Source organism: Ursus arctos, unplaced genomic scaffold (genome assembly GCF_023065955.2).
Source record: "Ursus arctos isolate Adak ecotype North America unplaced genomic scaffold, UrsArc2.0 scaffold_7, whole genome shotgun sequence".
Taxonomy (NCBI): Eukaryota; Metazoa; Chordata; class Mammalia; order Carnivora; family Ursidae; genus Ursus; species Ursus arctos.
In genome coordinates, this window is record NW_026623089.1 from 52,914,301 (window position 1) to 52,937,438 (window position 23,138).

General features: G+C 55.3%; 1 protein-coding gene across 1 annotated transcript in view; it reads right to left on the minus strand.

The window, feature by feature from the left end:
- CDH23 (cadherin related 23) overlaps positions 1-23,138 on the minus strand; it is a 403,304-nt gene that overhangs the window by 130,701 nt on the left and 249,465 nt on the right. The gene's annotated exons all lie outside the window — the stretch shown is intronic.

A 23,138-nucleotide genomic window follows, 5' to 3' on the forward strand; every position in this document is an offset into this window, starting at 1 on the left:
CAGGGATCCTGACTCCTAGCCTGTGGTTCCTTTTTTCAGGCCATCCCAGTGGGGCCCCGCTCCATCTCCTGCCCTCTCCAGGACAAGGGCAGTTTTCAGCGGAGGTTTGGCTTTTGTGGGTGGGACTTCCGGCTTCGGCCTCATTCTCGGCATGGCCGTAGTCTACAGTGTAGGGGAAATGACACCATTCATTCGTTCGCTCGTTCCTTATTAAGCACGCGCTGTGTGCCGGGCACCGGGACTCTGCTCCTTTCCCAGGCCACTCACTGCCCTGGAGCAGCCCGCTGCCACGTGCCAGGAGCAACGGCCTTGGGCTGACCTTGGGGACATCTGCTTTACATTCAGGGCTTCTCCATAAGACTGTGATTGGACAGAGTTTCTGCTAATAAAAATATGTTTCATTACTTTTATTTTTTAGCTTTAGTGAGGTATAATTGACAAATGAAACGGTAACATAGCTGAAGTGTGCGATGTGATGATTTTTTATACGTGTACGCTATAAAAGGATGTCCCCATCGAGTTAATCAACACAACCATCACCTCCCTTATTTACCATTTTTTTTTTTTTTGCTGAGAACACTTAAGTTCTACTCTCTTAGCAAATTTCAACTCTACAATACAGTGTTAGCAGCCGTAGTCCTCATCTTACACATTAGAGCTTCAGACCTCATTCATCGTACAGCTGACAGTTTATACCCTTTTACCAACCTCTACTTCTCCCGCCCTCCGTATCTTCGTATTAAGTATTTTTTGAGGTTCTCTTTCAAGTTCCTAGATTCTGTGAAATCTATTAAATCCCATGTTATGATACAGCTGAATGTGTGAGAGACGTTTGTGTTCGGTATACTTAGTTGAGGAAGGCAGATAAGTGAATAATAGATTTCTACACCTAAGGATCCAAGGGAAGGGTTCAGATCTCAGTTACCCAGAAAGAAGCCATTTCTGGGGCTGAGGGCAGCCTCTGTGCCAGATTCCCATTCAACGTCCCCACTGTGTGTTCTGGCAGACGGTGTACAGACTTCCGCTCGGCCAGGCTCCGAGTACATGACGGGTTCTTAGGGATGCATATCGAGTAAGTGACAGAGATGACACTGAGCCATGGAACCCACCCTCCTTGGCAGGACTGACTCCCAGACAGACAGACCCTCCCTGGTGCCCTGAGCCACTCCTCACGACCACTGCCATTTACCGAGCAGCTCACACTTGTCACACGTTCTATCTCTGTAACCACCCTACAAGGTAGGGCCTATCATCAGCACCACCTCCAATTTACAGACAAGGAAACTGAGGCACAGAGAAGGTAAAAAGCTCCCCCAAGGCTTCACAGGGATTTGAAGCCAGTGCTGTCTTGCCACGCCCTTGGCCTCGGCGTGTTACTGATTCTGAACCGAGGGGAGAGCTTGCTCTCAGAAGAACTTACACCTGGGGATTCCAGGGGAGAGGAGACAAAGCTCCTCAGAATAAGCCTGCCTCTCTCCTCCCGTTTCAGGGACCAGAGGAGAAGCGGGGAGGAGCCTCTAGTTTCCCTTTCGCCCCACTAATCACCACCACCATGTGTGGCAGTATTCAACTAGAGTAAGGGCAGCTTGGTCTGCTGAAGAACTGACCAGATGCCATCAGGCCCCTGCGTGAGGGGTCAGCGTGGCCTGAAGACCCCAGTTCCAGGCCGGTGTCAACAGCGCAGGTCACTGTGTGACCAAGCATCACCCCCCTCAGGCCTCGGCGTCCTGGTGGGTCAGAGGAAAGGGTCTGGGGGAGCAAGGGAGGCCGGGCTCACCTCCCAGCACACGGTGCCTGGCGCAGGGCCGCTGCTGCAGGAGTGCTTGGAAAAGGAATGAATGAATTCCAGGAAGAAGGGGTGGAGAGATGGGGCAAAGCCAGGGACGAGAGAGGACTAAAGGGGATGGAGCAAAGGGGCTGAGAGAAGGGGCCAGGAATCCGAGAGAGCAGCTAGGAGGTGTGGAGGGGATCAGGAGGAGAGGAAGAGAGGGCTGGGCTATGCAGGAAGTGAGGGGGTTCCTGGCCCCAGGGACAAAGCCCTTCGTATCTGGGTACTCTGTGGAACTGCACTCAGACTATCAGGGCAGGAAGGACCCTGGAGGTCCCCCTTGTCCAGGCCCTTCCACCCTGGGACCTGGAACAGCTGAGGCCCAGGAAAATGAGGTGACAAGATGGGCCAGTCTTCTCTTCCTGGGAGACACTGGCCTCCAAACCCCCAGCCCCAATCGCCACGTCCTCCCCTGGTGGGCTGGGCACGGCCATGGCTCCCACAGTGAGCCCTTTCCTCTGGGGCCTCTCGCTGCCTGCCCACGCCACTGATGCTGACCAGGGAAGATTTGTGAGTCCTTCAGTGCCACCGTCTAATGACCATAGGAAATACGTACGCCCAGTGAAGAGGGGAGGGAGAACTTTCATCTTTCAAATGCACGAAGCAGAATCAGAAGAAGATGAAAAGCTGCTTTTGTGCCCCTGCCAGGGTGGGGACAGCTGGCACTGACACAGAGGGCTCAGGCCAGTGGCAGGGGGCCCAGGTCAAGTGCTCTGGGCCTGGGAGGAGGCAGCAAGTCCCATCACTCGGCGGCTCTGCCAAAGGCCTTCTGGGCTGCTGGGTGCCCTCAGGAGATGGTCCCTTCTCCTCCACACACACTCACGGCCCTGCCCTCTGGCCTCTGCTGTCAGCTCCAGCCTCACCTCTGACCCAGGCCAGCCCATGTGCGGTTCTGGGCCAGGCTGGCACAGCCCATCTGCTCCCTCTGCCTGGACCGATTCCTTCCTCTCCTGCCTGGCTCACCTTCTCTCCTCCCTGGCTCCCCAAGGCTGGGTTAGAGCTTGGCCCTTCGGGAAAGACTCCCAGCCCTGAAGGTGCTGTGGAGAGGAAGCGGTCAGCTGCCGTGTTTCCTCCCACCGGGCTCTGGCTCCCTGGGGACACGGCGGGGTCATGGTGCCTGACGGGAGGGCTCACGCTGTCCTCTGTCCTCTATAGCGACATCTGCATCCACACCTCCACGACATGCATTCACGTACGCGGGTTTCGTTCCGGCCCCCGCCCTGTGAGCTGGGTACTGTTACAGCCCCCTGCTCCTTGCTTTTACCGAACGACCAACGAGGAAGCAGACAGGATCATCAGTAGGAAAGTTGCCCAAGAGCTCACCGCTGCTAAGTGGCAGAGCTGGCCTCCAAATCCCCATGTTTAAAACCATTTAGCACCTCCAGGGCCAAGTGGCCCTTGTGTCGGGCCTGTGACAGCCAAGGTGCCGCTCAGCCACGCTGGCTAGGCCACTGGAGGGCGCTGCTGGGCCTGCCCCCTCTGTTCCTCACGCACTTTTCAATCAGCCTCCTTCATGCCTGCACCACTGAAACGAATCCAGTGCCACACAGACAGCGACCCTTGGGCCCACTTTAGGAAGGAGGGGTTGGGGAGTGAGCAGGGTCTGTGCACAGAGGACACATGTCCTCCTCGTGCCATGAACACCCTCTCTCCTGCCACGTTAGCCATTGGTTTTGACTTCTTGCCCCCGGTCCCTTCTGACCAGTCCTGGTAAGCACTAAAGCGTACCAGCATGTACCTATGGGTTAGATCCTAGTCCTGGGGGATGGCAGTGGGTACGCGGAGATGGCAGAGGGGAGGCCTGCAGTGTAATTCAAGTGCTCATCTGGAACCCTGGTTTGGCGTTGTTTTTAGAATTCTAGGAATGAGTGTCTCTGTTTCCCTGCAGGGTGATGTCCGGGGTCTCATGGGCCGGTCAGATAGCTACAGGGATGGGAGAAGGGGACGGCCCAGCTGGCCAGCTCTCACACCATACCTGGGAATTCTAAGAAATGCCAAGCCAGGGTTCCAGGTGTCCCCTCTGTGGTCTCTGCGTACCTACTCCCATCTCCCAGGGCTAGAATCTTACCCACAGATACACACTGGTACACTTTACTGCTTACTCAGGGGCAAGAAGTCAAAACCAATGGCAAACATCATCTTCCTCTGCTCAAAAACCTTCGGTGGCTCCCCTTTGTTGCGGAATTAAATCCAGACCAGCACCCTGGTGTCGAGGCCTGGCTGGCTTTGGCAGTCTTGTACTCGCCTCTCCATGACGCACCCTCTCTGTTCTGGGTTCTGATGACCTGGTTGTACCTACCCCTTCATTCTGTCACTGCCATCCAAACTCCAGCCCAGCCCTCAGGACCCACCCCAAATGCATGCTCACGGAAGGAGCTCCCTGACTGCTCAATGTTCTTGACCTGAGAGCCCTTGGCTGTACCTCTTTTGTTTTTTTGTTTTTGTTTTTTTTATAAAGATTTTATTTATTTATTTGACAGAGAGAGACAGCCAGTGAGAGAGGGAGCACAAGTAGGGGGAGTGGGAGAGGAAGAAGCAAGCTCCCCGTGGAGCATGGAGCCTGATGGGGGGCTCGATCCCAGAACCCTGGAATCACGCCCTGAGCCGAAGGCAGACGCTTAACGACTGAGCCGCCCAGGGCGCCCCTGGCTGTACCTCTTTTGGAACAGGTGGTGCAATCTGCCATTTCTGAGAACTGCCCGTGTATGCCCCGTGTCCCCCCTTGATAGAGAAGTCTCTAGTTAACTCATTTTTGTATCCTCCGTTGTGTCGGGCACAGGGGTCAAGATCTTTGCCAAATTTAGCAAAATCTGGGATTTCTACTGCCAGTCACTGAGGGCTGGCATGACCTTCCTTCCAGGGGGCTGATGTCTTCCATCAGCAGATACCACAGTGGGCAGGGAGCTGCCAGAGCCAGGCTGTTCAGCTCACCCAGGGGGCGTAGCTGATGTTTTTAAAGCCTCTCCAACGAGTCTCTCAAGCTCTGATGTCCCCCCTGAGCTCTGCAGCCTGAGTAGGGGGACTCAGCAAATGGTGCATGCAGTCAGCCTGCTGGGGCCCACGCAGAGCAGGTGGGAAAGGGCAGCATGGAGTGGGTCTAGAGGGGCAGATGGAGGACACCTGGCACACCACGGAGAACCTTCATGAAGACAATGACCAGATCCTTAGTCGTGTATTCAGTAAACATTTTCTGGGCTTTTCCAATGTGCTAGTGATCGTACCAGGCACTAGAGTCATGGTTATAGGTATGCCAATGCCCTTGCTGGAATGTGACTTACAGATGGGAAGGGGAGAAGATGAGAATGCAGGGGAGAAATAACTAAAGAACTTAATTTCAGACAATGGTAACAACTGTGAGGAGAGTAAAGCAGAATAGGGGCTAGCAGGTGATGGGGCTGCTATTTTAAACTGATGAGTCCTGGGAAAGACCTCTTCCGCCAGGTGTATTTGGGTCTATGGGACAGCCACTGGCTGGACACCAAGAAGCCCTTGGGAGCTCCTGGGGAGAAGGGCCCTACTGCAGGCACGGAGCTCGGAGGCGGCTCACAGCACCAGCCTCCTCTAGCACAAGTGTGTGCAGTTCAGAAAGAGGGGCCCTCACGCAGGGTCAGCAGCTGTCCCCACCACTGGCACGCGGGCAGAGGGTGCGGCTGGGATTGGCTGCTGTCCAGCGCCTGATTTATAAGACATCTTCTCTGATTCTCCCCAACACTGGCATTACCAGCAAAACTAATTCCCTCATTTGGGCCTTTATAATTGCATTGCGAGTGCTTATTTCCGTGATGGACAATGCTGGCAGAAGTGTAATTTTCTTCTGCTGACAAAAAGGAAAAAAATAAATACGCATGGTGGGGGGAATTCCAAAGGTTAAGACAAGGTGAGCCTGCAGTGGGGGAATAGCCAAATTCCCAGACTGGCCAGGCCTGAGTCAGAAATGCCCATCTTTCCCTTGGCTATGGGGCAGGGGGAGGGTAAGATGGTGCCCCTTGCCATCTCCCTTTGAGCACATACTGTGAGCTATGCACTATGCCCAGTGTTTCCCACACCATATTTCCTTCTATCTTCCTGACAGCCCTACCCTGGTGGTGGGGGGATCAGAACCAATGTTATCCCCATTTTACAGACAGAACTGAGGCTCAGAGAGGTCAACCAACAATCAACTTGTTCCAGGTCAAATGGCCAAGGTACAAGATATGAACTCAATTGTGCTCTCATGTGCTATTAACCACTCCCCGCCCCTGTTGGTGGGGCTGGGGGAGAGCTGTCTTCCTGCAGTTGGAGAGCTCAGCCATGAGATCCAGGGTGCCCCTACCAGGTCACTGTCTCTGCCCTCTAGAAGCCAGATGAGTCCCCACAGGCAGACTCCTCCTTGCCATAACGGCTCTGCCCCCGCCTCTGCCTGGAAGGGGTAGGCACCGGCGCCTCTGGCCATGCCCATCAGCAGAGGAAGCAGGGGTCTCTGGCTGTGGTTTCCCTGGAGGCAGGCCCTCAGCCAAGACCCCTGGCCCTCAAATACGGCCCCCCCACCTCTGCCCAAGCTTGGTCTTTCTATGTGCATGTGGCTCAGGACGTAGACTGGGAGAGGCCATGGCCTGCTAAAGGTTGAGGCAGATGGACTGGCTGTGGGCACCCTTCCCAACCCACCCAGGTCTCTTCGCCGAGCACCCTCCGGATACAGTGCTCCCTTTAACTTGTATGCCAGGGCTCTGTGCCCAGCCCAGCTCATCACGACATCTCACGCCCACTCCCAGGACCCACCACGTCACGAGTGGTCAGGTCCTCCCCTCTCCTGGGGCCCTCCCAAGGGCCCCCTTCTGACCCAGCCTATTTTCCTGACAAGCCATCACCATCTCCCACCCTCTTCCATTCATTTGCTCTGGACCAAGGGCCTCCCTTGCTGACACACTGTCCCCATCATGTAAGTCTGCACCTCACTACTGTCCCTCTTAAGAGCCTCACAGAGGCCCATCATGGATGCTGGGCCTTCTGCCCGCTCTGGCCTTCTCCCAGGTCTCCCTCCAAACTGCCACCCACCGGGTGCTGTACTCTGACAGCGCTGACCCCTCCCTGGGGACAGACGCCATCCTCTCTCACGGTCGCAAACAGCCTCCACCCTTCTCTAGAGCCTGAAAGTCCTGTCCTTGCATCTTCTCTCCTCTGGTATCCTCATGCTTCCCCCCACACACACGCCCTCTCTCTCTCTCTTCCTCTCCCTGTGGCTTGGGCAGCCCCCACTATATACCTGTCCTTCTGCCTCCCACAGAAATCTGTCTGACTCAGATGGACCCCATCCCACTACACAATCTCACACACACGTGCACACACTTGCACCCACCCTCAGTCTCGGGCAACCCCCACCCCACCCTGGTTTCAGCCCCTGTGGCCCCTCTACACCCCTTCCCCGCCACCTGCATGCCCTTCCCTGCAGGTTGGCAGCTGGCAGGCACTCACTCAATCACTCCCCAGCAGCGCCCGCACCCCCGTCACGCATGCTCGCCCAGACACCCCGCACGGGGCTTCTGCTCTGAAGCAAGGCGGGCCCAGCTGCCTCCCCAACAGCCCTGGGTCCCAGCGATGGTGGCAGGCGGCGGGCGCCGGCGAGCAGTTCTGCTCCCGTGCACAAATCCGCAGAGAAGGGCACACAGTACAATTTGTTCAGGAAACAATAGCAATGTTTGACATGTCATAAGGATTGATGGAGCAGAAATTTACATGGGAGAATGCATTTTTAAACAGCTCCACGGAGCCCCGGTGCTTTGCTGGTAATGCTTTCCACATTCATCATTCGCTGAGCCTCTCTGAATAACTCCTTAAACTCTGGGAGATTAACTGCACTCTTGCAAGCTCTGGGAGGCTGGTGTGGCCGGCGCGAGGCAGGAGGGACTCCGTGGAAGGAAGCCAGGAGCCCAGAGGCCGGGTGACCTCCACTTGGCCTGATGGGGCCCATGAGGCCTGGTCCTCTTCCATGTTCTCGCGCTCCCACCCACGGTGCTCTGTGAGAGGATTTCGGCTTCTTTCTAGGACACGAGGCAGAAGCAATGGCCGGGAAATATTTAGTCTGCCCCACACTTCTGGGGACATGCTAGGTGTAGCAGTTCCGCTCGTCATCTAAGAAAGAAGCCGGGGCTGACGGGTGAGCACGCGGCGGTGTTAGGTGGGCAGAAAGGTTTGGCTGGAAGCTGCTGCTCTAAGCACTTCCATGGGGGTCCCGCCCGGGGTGGTCGCACTCCTCGGAGAGGAGATGCCAGTAGCTCTAAGGAAAATGCTGTATAGGGGATGAGAAAGGAGTGTTCAAGGTGGACAGGCGTGCCAGGGAGTGAAAACAGGGTGCAGGAGAGATCTCGGGGACACTGTAGATCCTAGGAAGAAAAATATATTCAGGAAAACTCCTGGGTCCTGCTCTTGGCTTTCTGGGCATGCAGGAGGCCTTAGGACAAGAGGGTGCCGCTGGGGAGTCTGGGGACAGAGGCTCAGAGCACATGGGACAGTGGAGTCACTGATGGGAGGGTGAAGTGACAAAAGTGTGGGGGTCCAGCTGGTGGTGGGGAAAGGGAAGAGGGCCTTTCCTGCCTCGTGTCCCATTATGGATCGGGGACGGACAGCCACGACTCCGTTACCCATGGCCATGGCAGACTGACTCACCATGGTGCTGAGTGCACGGAGGTCCTCGGGATCTCTCAACACTGTCTTCCCCACAGCCACTAACAACCAGTAGTTATACCAGTCGTGTTAAAGCCTTGCTGCTAACTCTGCTGGGCTCTCTGCGCCTTGAGGGTCAGGATGCGGTCTCCTTGGGAGGCACCGTAAAACACCAGGCGCCAAGGGCCTCACAAAGGATTTGGGCTAAGTGAGGGGTCATGAAAATACCAACAAAATGGCAGCGTGAGAGCTGGGTTCTGGTCCAGCTTCTGCTGCAACCATCTAGCCACGGGATCCTGAGTAAGACAGCAGGCTTCAGGCCTGGGTGCTACCCGGCCTTCTGACCCACCTGCCTGCTTCCGCTCTGGCACCAGCAGCCCATCCTCCGTCCGAGCCAGACTGACAGTAGGAGACCCCACGGGCCACCTTAGAAGGCTCCCAGGGCCCTGAAGACAATTCCAAACTGCCTGCCATGACCCCTGAGGCGGGCCAGGCTCTGCGGCCTCTGACCTCCTCTCTGAGCCGTCTCTGGATCACTCTGCTCCTGCCACCCGGTCTTCGGGCTCCCGACAGGGCAGGCTTGTCATGCCCGCCTCACAACCTTGCACGCCACGGCCCTGGGCCAACAGGGCTGCTCCTCACCCCCGCGGGCTCAGCTAGCAGGACCCATTTACATCTGGAAAAGCTCTTGCAGCTGCCCATTTGCTGCTGTATGCACTCGGAGCTGGGGTGGTCACGGTGGTCAGTAGTGGTGAGGCCATGGACTTGGACCGGGGTGATCGGGGCCGTGCTGGGAACTGGCTGGACTCAGCTGGGGCAGACGGGCCTGGCTGGTGGCTGGATGCGGTGGGGAGAAGGGCATGGTTTCGGCAGGAATGGTGGGGTGAACGTTCACTGGCTATCTCCTTCCCATAGACTGTAAGCTTTCTGAGGGCAGGACCTGTCTTGTTCAGCACGCATCCCCTGCATCCAGCCCGCGCAAGGCACCCAGGAGGCCATCCACAAAGTAGTGGATGAAGAGATTTTATAGGAAGAAGGACTTACGAGGTCTTCCTACCAGTGACAAGCCAGGAGTCCCTGGTCTGAGTAGATGGACTTCTGAGGAGGCAAGGGCACCAGAAGGATACGATGGGGTCTGGGGGGAAAAGGAGAAAGAGAGGAGGGAGAAGGGGGGAGGAGAGGAGGAAAAGGAAGGAGAGAAGAGGAGTAAGAGAGGAGGGAGAAGGGGGGGAGGAGAGGAAGAAAAGGAAGGAGAGAAGAGGAGGAACCACTACAGAAACATGTACTCTAAGCCTCAGCTGTCTCATCTGTTAAATGGGCCTGATACTAGTACCTGCCTCGCGGGATCGTCGTGAGGGTTAAAGAAGGTGTTGCATGTAAGGGGCTGTAGGTCCCTGCCTGGCAGGGGGAACTGCCTCCAGGGGAGCAGGCATGAGTTTTCTACCCCCAACTCGAACCGCTCTGGGCCAGCTGCAGGTGGGGTGCGGGTGGAGGGGACGGGCGCTCAGCCTGTCAGCCCCCGGCCCAGGTCTGGAGGCGTCTGTCTGTGTGTGTGGGGGAGGAGGGCTGAGGATGGGGCTGACAGGTGCTCTCCGGGTGTGAGGGGTCCCCGGCGTGTTTGTTCTTGCAGACACGGTATTGTTCTTGGGCTCCCTCACCCCCTTCTTTATTTCTCTTTATTTTAAAACCTGGAAATAAAAATTGATGGGGAGCAAATTGCTCTGGCCAGCAGCTCTGTGCTTAAAGGAGTCTCCCTGGGAAAGCAATTACGGGATGTCAGAGGCTGTCAGGGTGGCAGGCAGCTGCCAGCGGCCCAGGGCCTGGGCGGGCCTGGTGGGCCCTGGGCCTCCTGCTGGGGAGATGCAGGAGCTGGCGCCTGGAGGAGGGATGGGGACCCCTCAGAGGCACGGGGATAACCGAGATCGCTGCCTTGCTGAGCGTCACCCGTGGGCCAGGCATTGAGTGAGGAACTTGACACAATCTGTCCCAAATCCTTAAAACCACCAGCGAGATGGGAATCGAGTCCCATTTTACAGATGAGGCAGCTCCAGCCGAAAATAACTAGAACCCCAGTCGCAGCAGCCCCGCCTGGCATAGCCCACATTCCACTTCCACTCCCACCCCGCAAGAGAAGTACTAACGCCGCCCTTGTCCTATGGACATGGAAAGCGCCCAGCCGGTGGAAACTTCCAGCGCCACGCACAGCCCCCTGCTGCTCACCTCTGCCCAGCAGAGGCTGCTTTACTGACAGGACCTGGGCTTCTCTAGGCCTGCAGGCTCTTTTCTCCAGGAAGCAGTTGGCATGTCAGGGTACCCACATCCCCAGAAGCTGCCCTCACGCCGTGGGGGCTGGAGTGGCTGGATCAATACCCCAGCCTCCTTGCCCCAAGGTGGACTGGCTCACCTCTCCCCTCGGATGTCTCGGTGGACAGAACTCCCATAGCCCCCCATGGTACGTGGCTTCACAACGCCCCCATTGGTGACCTCATCTCACTTCCCAGTCCTGGGTTACCTGGGGCCACCTCTCCCAAGTAAACTGCCTGCCCGCGAGTCCTGTCTCAGGGTCTGCGTCTGGGGGAACCAGGCCTGAGACACAGGCTGGGCGAGCCAAACAGTACGTCCCTGTCCTCACAGCTGCCCACGGCTCAGGGTCCCACAGCTGGTCCCTGGCGGAGCTGGGATTTGAACCCTAGTCTGTCTGACATTCACACACACAAAACGAAAAAGAAAAAAAAATTCAGCTCCTAACCCTTCTACACTGCTGTCCATTCCCTTATGCCCTTGGCTTTGAGGAGGACTCAACTGAGTGACTTTAAAAAAAAATCACATCTGACCATCAAAGAAAACTAGGATACAGAAAGCCATTTTCCGGGGATGCAGGAGTGAGGGCAGCTGGCTGCCTGGGGGTGAACGAGACATTCACAATCAGGAGGGACGCAGGGCCTCTCCGGGGCCAGTTATCAAGCTGGGATTGTGTCGTAGAGGATGGGAAGGGGAGGGCGCCGGAGAGAGGTGGGGCCAGACACCAGGGCTGAGCCTCAGTTAAGTGAGACCTTATGTGCAGAGGAGATGGAAGGAGGAAGAAAAGACAGTCTAATCAGCCCCCTGGCGGTGCAGTCAAACCATGGTTCCCCCATTACCGGATCTCACCATACACCCCTGCCCTGCCTATGACCCTCTTCTCCCCTGCCCCTGTGGGATGCAACAGGCAGCTCGAGGTCTCGTGAGAAGGTGGGGAGAGGTACCTGGGCTGGGGCTGGTCCCACCCACACGCCAGGACGTGTCCTTACCCCAAGGTGACTTAGAGCCCGGGTGGCACGCCCCCCATGCCTGCTGCCATTGGCGGGCACTGATTGGGCCAGTGCGTACTGCTCGCTAATGAACCGTATTGACTCCACATTCTCTTGTTGTCTCCCTAAATGGCAAGCCACACATCTGATAGATTAAATACCCACATGATTGCCCGCCTGACATCTCCATCACGCCGCCTGCGGGTCCCTAATGAATTTTACAGCCCCACAACGACAGAAGAAATTAAGGTCAAAGTCCGACGCAGGAACTATAAATCACCGTGGTCTCTGAGACCAGCCGAAGCCTGCAGCCCTAGCCCTCACTCACCTGGGCCAGTTCAGCCCAGGGCTTGATGGCAAGATGGTCACATTCAGTGAGTGCCGGGAGCACTCATGCCTGAGAAGCAGCCCCCACGCACAGACGTTTGGGTTCCCTCTCTCCCCTGCCCACCCCACCTCCAGGAGTCAGAATTCTCTCACACAGGGAGGCTCCCTGATAGGAAAGCAGCGTATCTCCTTTACAAAGACTTGTTTCCCAAGGAGTTCAAAACATGCTGGTTGCACTGTTCTAATAATGTCCCCAGAACAGGAAGAGGGATGAGCAGCATTCGTCCGTTTTGCAGACGGAGAAACTGAGGTTTGCACAGAAGGACTTGCCCAGGGTCATTCAACAAATTGAAGATCTTTATCTTCCAGACCCTACGTTTACAGGTCTTGTTACAAGGGGAGCTTAGAGGAGCCTTTTGTCCTGGTCCTGTCTTGCCTCTGGGTAGGAGGTACCAGCTGCAGGTGGCTGAGCAGGCAGAGGGAGCCCTGGCCTTGGAGTCAGCTTGGACATCGGCCGGTCAAATGCAGTGTGCATCCTGTCAAGCCTCTGGCCCTGCAGTCTCACCAGGCTCCCAGGGAGGGATTCTGTCTCCGTGAGGAGCTGTGTTACTAGAAACAAGGGTTCATGCCTCAGCTCTGCCCCTTCCTCAGGTACGGCCTCAGGCAAACACCTAACTTCTCTGAATCTCAGTGCTCTCATTGATAAAACAGGGAGGCTAATTTCAACCAGGTTGTCATGGGGGGGGGGGTTCAACGTGGTAACGCACATAGCTGCTGAGCTTGGCGCCAGGCAGGCGGTAATAGTACCTGTCCTTTGACACAGACCTGTTCTGTGCCAGGCACTATGCTAAGTTCTGTCTGTGTATTATCTCACTGAAGCCCCACAACAAATCTGTGAGGAACGAACCTCATCACCATTTTGCAGAAGAGAAAACTGACGCACACGAGAGGTAATTCGGCAGAGACTAAACATCCATGCTCCCTTTTTCAAACGAACAAAAATTGTTATTTTTAGGTGGTATGACACTATCTGCCTAAAATACTACATTGGCCAGCTTCCTTTGTAGACAAGCACGGAGAGACAGAACTCTCCAAGTTCTGGCCAAAGAGATGAAAGCAAAAGTTTGCAAGATATTTCTAGGAAGTCTTCTCAAAAGGGAAGGAGAGTATCCTTCTTCATTTCCTTCGTTCTGCAGCTTGAACTATGGATGTGATGGCTGGAGCTCTAGCAACCACCTTGGACCATGAAGATGAGGGCCACATCCTAGAAATGGGGTGGAGAAGAGAGCTTAAAGGAGCCGCCCAAGGCTGCTCACCTCTAAACTGCTTTTACATGGGAGAGAAATACACCTCGATTTTGTTTAAGAAACTATTTGGGGGGGTTTCTATGACTGGCAGCTGTACCAGGTCACTGCTGATACAAGTAACCTATTCACAGTCAGATAGCTCAGAAGTGGCCGAGTCAGGATAAACTTGGGTGGTTTAAGTCTGGAGGTTGGGGTCTTTACCACTCTGCTTCCTATGGTGAGCACTTGAGGCACATGAGATAATATCACCACCACCATCCTCATCCTCATCCTCATTGCATAGTAAAGTAGAGGAGGCTTCTTCTAGAGATGTTCAAACTTGAATTAGTTGGTCACGAAATCAATTTAGTGGGTCATGACTAGCATTTTTTAAAAATGAAATGTGGTGGAATAAAATAGAAATATACTAAGGTGAAAATTATAAGATGTGAGGAAAGAAGTTGAAGACGACACAAACAGAGATAGTCCAGGCTTATAGATTGGAAGAATGAATATTGTTTAATTGTCCATACTACCCAAAGCGATCTATAGATTCAATATAATCCCCATCAAGATTCCAATGGCATTTTCCCCTACAGAACAATCCTAAGACTTACATGGAATCACAAAAGACCCCAAACTGCCAAAGTAATCTTGACAAAAAAAGAACAAAGCTGGAGGCGTCACGTGCCCTGACTTCAAACTGTGTCATAAAGCTATAGTCATTGAAACAGTGAGACACCAGCATAAGAGCAGACACGTAGATCAATGGAACAGACCACAGAACCCAGAAATGAACCCACGCATACATGGTCAAGTAATATTTGACAAGGGAGCCAAGAACACTCAATGGAGAAAAGACAGTCTCTCCAATAAATGGTGCTGGGAAAACTGGACAGCCACACGCAAAAGAATGAAACATTTGAAACCCATAAAATTCCTAGAAGAAAACATAGGTGGTAGGCCCTTTGACACCAGGCGTGGGGATGCCATTTTGGATCTGACTCCAAAAGCAAAGGCAACAGAAGCTAAAATAGATAGACGGCACAGCCTCAGATTACAAAGCTTCTGCGTAGCCAAGGAAGCCACCAACAAAAAGAAAAGGCAACTACTGAATGGGAGAGAATATTTGCAAGTCACAAATCTGGTAAGGGGACAATATCCCAAATATATAAAGAACTCCTGGAAACTCAACAGTAGAAAAAGATCTGATTTAAAAAATGGGCAGAGGACCTGAATAGACGTTCTTCCACGGAAGACATCCAGGTGGCCGACAGACACATGAAAAGGTGCTCAACATCCCGGACCAGCAGGGAGATGCAAATCTGGACCCCGAGGAGCTACCACCTCACTGTCGGAATGGCTATCGTCATAAAGACAAGAAGCAGCACGCGTTGGTGCGGATGTGGAGCAAAGGGAACCCTGGGCACTTTTGGAGAGAACATAAATTGGTGCGGCCACTACGGAAAACAATATGGAGGTTCCCCCCCAAAAAATTAAACATAGAAATACCATATGATCCAGCAATCTGACTTCTGTGTATCTATCAGAAAGAAAAATGAAAACACTAACTCGAAAAGTTACGTGCAGCTCCACGTTCACTGTAGTTTTATTTGCAACAGCCAACGTAGAGAAGCAGCCTAAGTGTCCAGCAAGGGATGGATGGATACAGAAAGCGTGGAGCATGCTTACAACGGATTATCTGGCCATAAAAAAGAAGGAAATCTTGCCATTTGTGACAAGGACGGACCCTGAGGGCATTATGCTAAGTGAATTAAGTCAGAGGAAGCCAAATTCTGAATGATCTCATATGTGGAACGTGGAAACACAAAGACCCTGCTCACAGAGGCGGGGAGGTGGCCAGAGGTGGGGAGTGCTGAGGAGGGCAGAACAGGTGAAGGGGATCAAAAGCTACGCACTTCCAGTTATAAAATAAATAATTCATGAGGACGTAATGCCCAACGTGGCGATTCTAGTTAATCACACTACATGGTACATTTGAAAGTTGCTAAGAGAATAGATCTTAAAAAGTTCTCATAAAAAAAAAAACCCAAACCTAGAATACTAGAGCGTGTCATTATATGTGATAAGGAAGCACTGTTTTTGTTCTAGATACGGAGGTGTGTGTGTGTCCCGAGTATGAAGTTAAAGATAGTGTTTATTACGGATTATAGTAAAAGTTTGAACAACACGAAACCAATAGGCATAGGGACTTTGAGCCCCTCCAGAAAGCAGCTGGCAGGAACCACGGCCTTCATTCCCTCCTATGGATCATGCAGCAAGATTAAGCTACCCCAAGGGCATAGGTCCAGCTCAACTGCTCCCTAAACCTCTGTGGGCCCCCCTCCCCGTTCCCTTAGCCTTTCTCCCCCAGCTGCTCTCTGGACAAACTCTCAGGCCGAGGCCCTGGGGGCTGCTCTGAGCCCAACCCACCGCTGTCGTCCCATCCCAGGGCCCATAACCTTCCCAGCACAGGGCACAGGTGGATTCTGGGCAGGCCGTCGGCTGACTGCATTTATGAACTCATTCTGTCTTGGCCACTCTTACGGCGACCTAATGTCCCTTCGCCCAGGGGCTCCATTTTCTCTGCTCCGGCGTCCTGGGAGCAACTGCTCGAGCAGGAACAATCAGTAGCTAACCTACAGAAGGCGGACTCTGACAGGCAGCGTGCAGGGGGCCGCAGGCTCCGGGCGCGGGGGGCCGGGCTCTCTGGGCGGCAGGCAGTCACATGTTGTTAGCGCGGGGGGCCTTAGAAAGTGTTCAGCACAACCCCTTCATTTTACAGATGAGGACACCAAGGTCCCGGAAGCCAGGGACCTGCTCAAGGTCAGCCGGTAACGGAACAGCTCTGGTGTCCCAGGCCCGCGCCCTGCCATCTGCCCGGACTCTGGAGTATCCCCACTGCAGCAAGAGGCTGGGGCCCAGTGTGTGGGGGGCACTTGATGGAGACCAGCAAACAGGAGAGGGGCCCCGGGGGTGTTGGAGTTGGACAGACCCAGGTGTGAAACCTGGCTTGCGGGCTCACTAGCTGGCCGACCTGGGGCGGGTTCCTGATGTCTCTGGGCGTCCGTTACTGTCAGAAGAGGAGACTAACCTACCACTCAGGGTTTATCATTTGCCAAACTCACAACACCCGCTCACGAGGCCTGGCCTTTCAGTTTCTGGTCAAGGGGCAAAGGTCAGTGGCAGAGCTGCTGTGTTCAAGGATGGGGAATTCTGGAGGTACCAGTTAGGGAAGGTTCAAGGCCTTGACAGGCAGTGGGGCTTTCCATCAATTGCCACAAGTCAAGTAGCTGAGTGACTGAATGACCCAAAATGGTTAGACCTTAAACAAGGTCCAGGGCGATCACTTCAGTGGCGGGGGGTTGGGGGGGGGGGGGCGCAACTCTCCATCCTCACACCCACCCTGCCATGAAGGGCTCCTTCCGGAAGTTCTGGATGGTGGTGGGCAGGCGGCAGCCAGCTGTGTGCTCTCTGTCTCTCCTTAGTGCCTGTCCTACTCACCCCATCCTAATTTGGTTTTACGGATATTTAGATCAAAGAGATACACACACACAGCCGAGGAGCACTGAGGCCTGACAGACGGAGGAACCCGACCCGTCAATCACCACAGCCAGCTCCACTTCCTCGGGCACCTGGTAGGCACCGCGGCGGCCCCTCCAACTGGAGATGAACCGAGAGTAGATTAAAGGGGTCCAGAAGTACAGCCTGGACACGCCCCAAATGGGGGAGGGTGTGCCTACAACCTACAAAGGCCGGCCAGCTTGCAAGGGGGGCTGGGGCGACGGGGGTACATGTGTGTGTTTCACCTCCCTCTTCCCCTCCCCAGGCTGCAGATATTCAATTTTCTTTTAAACGGTGGGGAAATTGGAAGAGATTTTGTTCTGTTTAAGCACAGCTGGAGTCTCCGTCTCAAGGGACCGGAGAACAATGAGATCAATTAAGATGCCCGCTGTGAAGGGTGTCAGGAGGGGGTGGGGAGGGATAGCGCCAGGTGGGGGGCGGAGGGGGCTCTTCTCAGGAAGGGGAAGGTGGAAGAGGTGGCCCAGGCCTGTCGGGAAGTCCAGCTTTGGCTCTTCTCTGCTTTGACCTGCCTGTCTCCATTGGGTCTTGCTGATGTACCTGGATGAGGGCCGCTCGTCGGGTCATGTTATCTCCCAGACTTACTAATAATTCATTTTGGCAACTTCTGTCCCCAGCTTTATACGATGATAGAATCAAGTTTGAACGGCTGCTATCAGAAGCAGGGAGAGGGCCACCGTTCTAGAACAGCGTGGAGAGCCCTGGACACTTGGCGTGCAGTAGCTGCTGGTACTAATACCAAAGCCTCGGCTATGCGGGGACCCTGGACCACCGCCTTTCCATACCCTGTCCTGCAGCACTGCCGAGATGGGGATCCTTCTCCCCGTTTTATAGAGGACAAAACTGAAAGCCAGGGAAAGGAAGTTATTAGCCCAAGGCCAACCTGCTGGTAAGAAGCTGAGGCAGGACTCCTTCCCAGTGTCTGTCCACGTCCGTGCTTGCCAAGGTGCAGGCCCCACCTGGCAGTCAGGTGGAAATGAAGATGGATGATGGACCCTGGGGCCTGGGGGGAATGGGGAAGCCATGGCCCAGACCCAAGCAGGAGCACCGCTATCACCTCTCACCTGCCCTGCCAGCCTCCACCCTGGAGCCTTCCACACCCTCGCTCTTCCCCACCCCCATCTCAGCCTATTCCCCACATGGCAACCACAGTGATCCATCAGACTTCTCTGGCTGTCCCCTCCGATGGGCTCCCTGTCCTCGCCCAGTCACCTCCTGACCACCTTGCCTCCACCTACACCCCCAGGCTTTTGTCTCCCGGTCTCTCCCTGCAACTCCCTCAGCCTAGGGCAGCTTTTCCCAAACTCTACCCGCCTCTCCTGTCCTTAAGGCCTCTATCCACTGTCACCTTCTAGGACAGGTCTGTCTCCCCTAACCCCCTGAGAGCACACAGTAACACTGCCACCCCTGGCGCTCCCCGCCGGCCCACTTCTCTTTTTCCCCATGACACTTCTCCCCACTTGACATACTCTGCTTCCTTGTTCATCCTCTATCTCCTGCCCCTGGAATGGACAGGGATGTTTGTCCGTCTTGCTCACTGCCATCATTCTAGGCCCTTGATAAATAGCCACTGAATGCCTCTGGGGGCCCCCTGTGCCTCAGAGAGCATGGAGTCCTGCTTTGGGAGGGACGGTAGGTAAGGCTTCTGCGGTGGAGACGCAGGGGCTCACAGAGGGCATCCAGCTCTGCCCAGCAGCAGCCAAAAAAGCAGGGTCAGCTTCTGTTCGCCTGTCCACAGAGCCAGGCTGAGAGGGGCTGGGTGCATTTCAGCCTTGACCTTGCAACCACATGACCTGATTAGGACAAGGAGGCCCCGGGGGATCCTGGAATCTGGTGGCCATCGTACCTCACAGCCCCCTATCTTTGTTCCTAGGTGAGGGGTCTGCATCCCCAGACTCTGCTTGCCCTAGGGAAGTTTCCAGTGCAGCAGGGAGGAAAGGACACGAGCCACAAAATCCCTGAGTGGTGAGAAGAGCCAGGGAAAAGGAGGTGCAGGGCACACAGGGGAGCTGGGAAGAAGGGTTACTGAACTGGAGCTCTTATGGTTCCAAGACATCTACATTTGTGTAAATGCCTTGACCTTCCTTCCATTGAGAGCTGGGGGTGTCTCCATCCCCTGCCCTTGACGTGAACTTGCTTTGGTGACTCCCTATAACAAGCAGAATTCAGTGTCAAGGACTATGTGAATTTGAGGCTAGGTCAGAAATGGCCACACAGCTTCCACCTGGTTCTCTTGGGACTCTCTTTCCCCAGAGGCCTCCGCTGAGGGTCTCCGGCTCCGAACGCCTGTGTCTGCGATGCCTACCCTGTGGGGAGAGGCCCTGTGTGGGTGCTCGTGACAGTCAGGCTGAGCCAGTCCTTCGGTGGCTCCAGACAAGGGAGAGAGACGCCTCCAGCTGCTGGGGTCACCCCCACACCCGCAGGAACAGAGAAGGGCCCCCTTGCTGAGCTCTGTCCAATTCCTGACCTACCCAACCCATGAGGGTCAGAAAACGGCTGTTGCTTCATGCAGCCAAGTTCGGGTGGTTTCTGATGCCACAGAAACCCAGCTCTGAGGGTCCTCGCTCAGAGCACGCCACAAAGCAAGCCTGAACCTAGCGTGTGCTGAGCGTGGGACCGCACGAAACCAGCAGAGAAGGGCATGCCTGTGGGCTGCTACAGCCAGGACAAGCTCTGTAATTTGCAGGGCCCAGCTCAAGTAAGCACACAGGGCCCCTTGTTCAAAAATTAAGAATTTCAAGACAGTGACAGCAGCACATCAGGCCAAGTACGGGGCCTTCTGAATCCAGGTCCCTGAGCACATGCCCAGGCCGCACGCACACCCTCTGAGTAGGCTGCTGGCCGGGCTCAGCGCTGAGTGCCCTCCCACGCTGTCCCACTCCAATCTCACAGCAGCCCTCCCGGGCAGGACCTCTCAGCGTGCCTCCCCAGGTCGGGGACGACACAGGCTCAGGGGCCTGTCAAGGGCCCATCTCAGCAGAGCTGGGCTTGCACACAGGCTGAAGGGGAAGAGGGCAGCCGGATCAGGGTCCCTGAAGGCCACTCATAATAAAAACCACTGTGGACCACTGTAAGCCCTTGACCCCCACTGGGGTCTCCCAGCAACCTGGCCACGTGTGCTGGGCAGGTGCGACTTTCCTCACCTCATGGGAAGGAAGTCAAACCTGGAGAAGGAGTGGCCAGCCCACAGCAGAACCGGATTCACGACCCTGCCCAAGACATTACCAGTCTCCTAAGGACAGGCTGGGAAAAGCAGCAGGGAGGAGAGAGAGGAACCATGCCTGTCAGCCCCAACAAGGCCACCCTGGAGCCAAGGGGTAGCACTCTGCCCCCAGGCTGAGCAAACTGGGCCCATGCCTACCCAGTCGGGGTGCTTACATGCCTCTCCTTCTTGCTTTGATTTCTATGCCTAGAGAAGAATCCTGTCTTGTCTGACAGTCCATCTTCTGCCCGTTCCTGCTGTGCCCTAGCTCTCTGGAGCAGGGACAGAAGGTCCCGGAGGGCAGTAAGCTCTGCCCTAGGAATAACCTCCTTCCCGGCAGCTGTTCCTTCTCTGCGTCCCTCTCTGATGGAGCTAATAAATCCGGGACATGAGCTCCCTATTGCAGGAGGCTGGGCTGGCTCATTGCATATCCCAGGTACAGCCTCTCTCAGGGGTCTCCCAAATGCCTGCCATAGGCCACCACGATGGAACAGGTATGAGAATGGAGATGGTTTGATACAGGATTTCTTCACTATCAGAATAGCAGCCCAATGATTATATTTGGGATGGGTAGCAATTCAGGAGGGAGAGAGCGAGCTGAATCCTACCCATATCATAGGAATGGAACTCCACCTCCCTACAGAGCACATCCCCCTCTCTATATTTCAGCCACAGGGCCTTTGCACATGCTATTCCCTCTTTGTCCAATGTGCTTCCCTTCCATCACTCACCTGTTAAGGCCTATGCAATTGCTACTTCCTCAAGGAAGCCTTCCCTCACTCCAGTCAAGGTCAGATGTCCTGTTACAGGTTTTCATCCTTCCCTGATCTCTCCATCATGGCAAATAATAAAGATTCATTTCTTAGTATTAACCTCAGCCTTTCCCAGGAGACTGTAAACTTCACGAGGGCAAGACTCACATCACTACAGTCCTCACGGCCACATGCCTAGCATACACTAGGTATTCAAAACACATTTGTTAGATGAATGAATGGTCGGATTGCTTTCTCACTGCCCAGGAAAACTGCTAGGTGCCAGGTTCCAATTGGACAGGCTGCAGAGCTGCCCCAAGCCCAGGAAGAAGACACCCCACCTCCTGCCGCCTGACTCTTGTCAGGGCAGGAGGCAGGATGGGAAGGTGAAAATCAGAGCAGCCAGGGATAGGAGAGGGTGACAAACCACACAGCCTAGAGGATGGGGTGCCACCAGCAGGATACAGGAAGTTTTACGTGTTCACGGACACAGACACGTGTTATATACACACGCCCCTGAGCGCATGGAGCCGCATACACACGTGCGTGTATGGATACGAGAGCACGCCTCCATGGCGCACAGACATGCCCCACAAGCATACCTCATGTGCCCCCCAAACATATGTGGGTGCATGTGCCCCTGCACATCCCTCCCCTGAGTGGTCACCCTTCAGAGGACTGGCTCCGATGTCTGTCCTGCGTCCTCCTGCCTTCCAGCAAGACTCTCCTCATGAAGACAGCGCTGGGCTGCCTTGGGGTCTGTGCTTCCCTAGGCGAAGTGCTCCAGTCTCCCTGACTTGGTCTTCTCATCAGTGAGAGGAGCTCCCCCAGCTCTGACCCTCCAGGGGCTGGGGGACCTACGGAACCGGAAATTCACCTGATGGTGCCAGAGACTCGTGTGTCACCCAGAGATACAAGGCCTGTCCACCGGGTCCTGCAAAGAGCGCTCCCTAGCACCTCTCTTACACCTCAGCTCTGAGCGCTACTGAAAGGACAGGCTCAGCAGTCCAACACAGAACCTTCTGGCCGGGCAGCCACGGTGGCTAAGAGCCTGTGGCTTGGGGTCAGGCGGCTTCTGGTGAATTTCAGCTCAATTGCTTGCTAGCCTGGGGGCCCTGAGCAAGCGGTACAGCACTTAACCTGAGCCTCCGTTTCCTCAACTATAAGACGAGAAGGACTGCTTGTGCGGGGGTTAGAAACCGCGCGTGAGGTGCCGGTTTCCAACCAGGGCTCACCAGGGACACCGCGGAAACGATTACCGCAGTGGCAGCGGCGCCCTCAGAGGTCAGCTCGGGGCGTGACTGCCCAAGGCACGAGGTCTGGAAGGGACTGGGGACACATCTTAGTCCATCTTGTTCATTTTACAGATTAGGTGCAAGAAGAGAAGCAGCTTCTGCCCTAGTCACCCAAGGTTGGCCGGGAGCAGAGGTGCTCAAGGTCAAGCCTCTGCACCCTGGGTCCGCACTCTTGCCCCTCCACCAGTGGGCACCCCTTTTGCTGTAACTGGGGGGCTGTAGGGGCCTCAAAACCTGGGCTGGGGGAGGTCCAGGGAGCGGGGAGGTACAAGGGTCCAGCCCTTCCACCTGGCTGGGAGACCAGGCTGGAGGTGATGGCCCCTCCTCTCCCAGCTTCCCCACCCAGCTTTCAAGCTGCTGCCTCCCTCTAGGATGGGTGGCGAGCCCACAGAACCAGGCCAGGGCCAGGGTGGGGGCTGGGGACGCCCCTCACAGCAGGCTCTGCCCCAGCCATCGGTGCAAATTAAAACATTTTCCTTTTTCTTCATAATTTTTTTTCCTGACACAACTGCCCATGAAACATTTTAATAACATCCTAGAAAAGGTCATGGAGAAGGAATTTCACAGTCCCTGAGCAGGCAGCTATAACTTCAGCTCCTCCTGCAGCAAAGGAGGTGGAAAGAGCAGGCTGACCCCTGGAAATGGCAGGGTGTGGGGGGCGGCCAGGTCAGGCTGGGCAGGGCGCCGGGTGTGGCCACGAAACACTCCCTGCTAGGGCTCTGGAAGCGCCCTGGGGGAGGCTGGGAGAGGATGGTGGGTAAGTAGGGTTGCCCAGGGGATGCCTTCGCCAACATTCACACCTCTTGACAGCAGCCTTGGGGGGCCTCACACCCACTTTGCAGACAAGGAAATGGAGGCCCTCAGAGGCCACGTGGATGGACCAGCACACAGCTGAAGCGAGGAAAGCAGGGCCCACGGTTTCCCCAGAGGTCCTGGG